Source organism: Portunus trituberculatus, chromosome 43, assembly GCF_017591435.1.
Source record: "Portunus trituberculatus isolate SZX2019 chromosome 43, ASM1759143v1, whole genome shotgun sequence".
NCBI lineage: Eukaryota > Metazoa > Arthropoda > Malacostraca > Decapoda > Portunidae > Portunus > Portunus trituberculatus.
This window is the reverse complement of record NC_059297.1, coordinates 24,504,190-24,509,189: the sequence shown is the minus strand read 5'-3', so window position 1 is coordinate 24,509,189 and position 5,000 is coordinate 24,504,190. Positions and strand designations below refer to the sequence as shown.

At 45.1% G+C, this 5,000-nt stretch overlaps 1 protein-coding gene across 1 annotated transcript in view; it reads right to left on the bottom strand.

Moving 5' to 3' along the window:
- LOC123518428 overlaps window positions 1–4,427 on the bottom strand; it is a 152,422-nt gene extending 147,995 nt beyond the window's left edge. Inside the window, 1 exon segment of the mRNA XM_045279244.1 lies at window positions 3,896–4,427. The gene's annotated coding sequence lies outside the window, so the exon portion shown is untranslated.
- Window positions 4,428–5,000: the final 573 nt, after the last annotated feature.

The following is a 5,000-nucleotide window of genomic DNA, read 5'->3' as shown; positions in this document are numbered from 1 at the left end:
GTGCTTCAATCTCGACTCTATTTGTAATTGACGCTAGTGGCATTTGTTGAGGATTTTAAGGTTGTTTTGTATGATCTGGTGGGAGTAAATTCATTGTCAGACGTTTTAGTACCTTAGAGATTGATTTGATATTAAGCTCAATGTTCTCAAGTCTTCCCGTGTTTCAAGTCTCAGTTTTCGCGAGTGGAAGTTGTTGAGGATTTTAGGGCTGTTCATATGATTATGGTGGTAGATTAAGATATATTCTGCGTCATCAGTGGACAAAACACCCTGAAGAAGAATTCAAGGAGTAGTCTGCGTCATCAGTTAGATAAAATAGACATTAAAAAGAACACCACTAATTTATGTAATCTTCGAAAATACTCATAGTAGTAATGAGAGAGAGAGAGAAAAGCCTTTAGACATTGGAGTTGAGGCAGTGGAGAATGAGGCAGTGAACAACAGACCACAAATGTAAAACGAGCAAGCAGTCATGTATGGAACGAGGCTCAACCCGCTGCCTGCCTGCTATTACCTACAATCAGGCATTATGGAATATTTCAGTAAAAGTTTAGAGTATAATTCTTAACAGCAATAGGAATAAACGAGTTAAAACCTTCCAGCGCCTAATTAAAACTGTCACGGTTAACTCAGGAGAAGGAGAAAGTGTCACAACAAATCACCCTTCAAAGAGATAACGGCAAGAGAATTCCACCACCACCACTAACGCCAACACTCTTCCCGCCACTGCCACTACCGTCACTAAGACTAATACTCTTTCCCCTGTCACCATCGCTGTACTGGGGAGGTCACTGGAGTCTTCACCCATCTAGGGACGAGAATAAGGGGCCTTGTTAGCTCGAAGCCGCGTCTCGCAACCAACACAACCCGATCTATGGATTTTCAATAATTGGACTGTGGATGTGCAGAGAGAGAGAGAGAGAGAGAGAGAGAGAGAGAGAGAGAGAGAGAGAGAGAGAGAGAGAGAGAGAGAGAGACGCTACAAAAGAAATTAGAAGTTAAATATGAGGAGAGAATGAAAGGCAGAAAACGAGGGACAGAAGAAAGTGAGAAGTAATAAAGTGAAAGACAGATGAGAACATGAAAGATGGAGGAAAATTAATGAAATACAGACAGACAGACAGACAGACAGACACATACATAGATTTACACCCTGACTGAATGACTGACTTACTAACTGATTATAGACCAAAGGCAATGTACAATACAGACGTTATAGATAAAAATAAAAATTCTCCAAGTTTTCTACATTCTCACGTATCCGGAAAAAGGAAATATAACCAAAAAGGTGAAAAAAAAATAGAACATAAGGTCACAAAAAAATATATATAAAGGTCAGGAAAAAAAATGTGTATATAAGATAAATAAATAAGTGATACAAATGATACACGGAAAGAGATAAAGCAGGAAGAATATAAATAAAACCTTAACTTCCTTTGGCTCAGTTTTCCTTTCATCACGTTATCAACAATTTAGAAATAAAATTAAAACTAAGGCAATCTCTCTCTCTCTCTCTCTCTCTCTCTCTCTCTCTCTCTCTCTCTCTCTCTCTCTCTCTCTCTCTCTCTCTCTCTCTCTCTCTCTCTCTCTCTCTCTCTCTCTCTCTCTCTCTCTCTCTCTCTCTCATCTACTGACTAATTTTCTTCAATCTCCCATTTCCTCAGAAACTTTGAGTACGGAAGGAGAGAGAGAGAGAGAGAGAGAGAGAGAGAGAGAGAGAGAGAGAAACCATCCCCATCCCTCACAATAAGTCACAATTACCAGAGCAAACTTCATCTCCTTTCCACTGTAAAAAAATAGAGGGGTGGTTGTATTGCTCTCTCTCTCTCTCTCTCTCTCTCTCTCTCTCTCTCTCTCTCTCTCTCTCTCTCTCTCTCTCTCTCTCTCTCTCTCGCTGACACCTTACACACACGTAACCACTTGGCCGTGAGACCAAACGTGACATCACCTTCATATAAAGTCTAGGGAACTGTCATGTTGTGTTTCAGTTTAGTTTCTTACACTCTCGTTGCTCTTACCTACTTGCGTCACACTGGCCGTCATCGTTCACACACACACACACACACACACACACACACACACACACACACACACACACACACACACACACACACACACACACACACACACACACACACACACACACACACACACACACACACACACACACACACACACACACAGACGTTTCGATTTTGTTCTTTCACTTCCCGCCAATATCGTTTCTGACAGGAACATTATTAAACAGTAAAGCCTGCGGAAATATTACTCTCTCTCTCTCTCTCTCTCTCTCTCTCTCTCTCTCTCTCTCTCTCTCTCTCTCTCTCTCTCTCTCTCTCTCTCTCTCTCTCTCTCTCTCTCTCTCTCTCTCTCTCTCTCTCTCTCTCTCTCTCTCTCTCTCTCTCTCCGACACTGACATTACCACGCCTGCAGTACCCCACCTTCCTTCTCTTCCATAAATAGCCTGTGGAGGACAAGTTATGTTTCCTCAATCACACGGAGAAGAAAATAGCGAACTCTTATACTGTCAATGGCACGATGGCCGACCACCACCACCACCACCACCACCACAGTCTTCGCGAGGGTGTTCAGGTGACGAGGACAGGAGGACTGGGTTTTGTGGGGGAGGTGGAGGAGGAACGGACACTTGGAACCTATTATTAGTGTGTGTGTGTGTGTGTGTAGGTGTGTTAGTGTCCTGCCTCCTCCTCCTCCTCCTCCTCCTCCTCTCGGAAAAGTGAGGCGAGGCGAGGAGACGCGCATTTAGTTGGCGTGGAAATTTCCATAACCAATCTTGCCATCTTTGATATATTGGTAATTTTTCAACTATTTATTTTATTAAGTGTGATGAGCGAATGAGTGAGTATAGGAGGAGGAGGAGGAGGAGGAGGAGGAGCAAGAGGTGATGGTTGTAACGGAGGAGATGAAGATAGTGGTGGTGGTTTTGGAGGAGGAGGAGGAGGAGGAGGAGGAGGATCTTAAGGCGCGAAAGAAAAAAGAACTAAGATCAGATCAGACGAGATTTTTTGGAGGGAAGTAAAGGTGGAGAATAAAATGAGAGACGAAGATAACGCAGGAGAAAGTTGTGTGCCTGTCTAAGTTTTGCGACAATATGTATTTCACCTTGATTCTTTCCCTCTCTTCTCGTTCCCCGTCACAAGTCCATCCCACCTTTAGTAACTTGACGCTCGCCACTATGACAAGAACTGACGTATACACACTGTCCTCTTAGAAAACACACACACACACACACACACACACACACACACACACACACACACACACACACACACACACACACACACACACACAGCCACGTTATAGGAGTATCAAGTAACCGTCTACACATTACGTTACGAGATTATTCACATTCATGCACCAAGACACGAAAACACTAATATGAGCGCGTCACGAATCAAACCACACTACAAAGACACATACTGCCGCGCTACTCGAATGTCAGGTAAAAAAAAATGTGCGTGAGGTTAGAACTGACCACATACAAACACCACGTAATGATACTGTACACGCAGTCACGTTATCACATCCCCCCGCGCCACTGCTTCACTGCCTGGACCCAGATCTTCTCCCCACACCACCCAGAGCAAAGTGCATTAACCTTCTTGACCTTCACAACTTCTATGCACTGATACCTGATACTAATGCCCAGGTAAACAACTCAATCAAGGTGCAAGGGAGGCTGGGGAGACTCAGTCAGCTACGTGTATATCATGTTACCTTGTGGAGTGTGTATCAACGCCTTGGTGGCCACTTAATTAAGGCAACATCATCCCGCAGCACCTGGCGTGAGAGTTACCTGTTGGGCCGAAGTGGCGTCAGAGCCTGTACCTTTAAGCACCAGGTGAAGACAGAGGCAGGTAGGGCGAGTACTCACCGCGTAACAGGTAGCCAGATGCTGTGCTCGAGTGAGGTGCGAGGAGAGAGGAGGCGTGGAGTAGGAGGAGAAGGAGGAGGAAGAGTAATTAGAGAGTGAGTGAGAGTGGAAGAGTGACCTTAATCCCTCTCTTTCTCTCATAGAACATTTCGTTCCGTGATGTATATACTTCTTTTTTCAATTAGAGGCCAAAACACACCCTCCCTCCTGCTATTTGTTTCTCGTCAGTGTATCGCGTTATCTCTCTCTCTCTCTAGTACATTCCCTTTGTGCTTCCTCCTCTTTCCGCTGACCTTGGCCCTCCCTCACTCTCTCTCGCCTCTTTCTCTCCTTTGCTCACTCGTTCGGGAATTTTGCTTAATCTAGCTCGCTGCTTCTTTCTCTCACTGTCTCTCTCCGTGTCACTGTGTCTCGTCACCTCACCAAACCCCCGCGTCGTCCCTCCAGCACTGTCCGAGAGGCACTGAGGGGCGCGCTAGGCCGTGAGGGGGAGGGCGGGACAGTGGCGGAGAGCAGTCCGTTCCGCAGCGGGCCAGAACCACTACTGAGACGCGCACACACTCGCACGCCTCCACAGCGGCGGGGCTGCCTGCCTGGCTGGCTAGCTGCCCCCTCCCCTCTCTCTCTCTCTCTCTCTCTCTCTCTCTCTCTCTCTCTCTCTCTCTCTCTCTCTCTCTCTCTCTCATATTTTTCCCCGTTTTCCACCATAGAACCTGTGGTTTGTGCTGATGATGATTATGATGATGATGATGATGATGGTGAGGAGGAGGAAGAGGATGCTATTACTAATGATAATAGTAGTAATGATGATATTGCAGTTAGTACCACTAGCAGCATTATTTCTGCCACTATTACTTCTTCATTTACTACTAATGCTGCTGCTACTATCGCTACTGCTATTATTTTCTTTTCCCATTCAGCTGTCTTTATGTTTTCAGTTCAGATTATATTTCAAGCAATATGTGTAGCGTGGAGATTTGTTCCCATTCTGTGTCCCACTGGCTTCGAAATTGTACGTTTTCTTTGAGCAGTGCAGTCTCACTTATTTTCAAGACACTGTAATACTGCTGCGTACTGGTACTTGTTCATCTCCTCCTAATGGTAT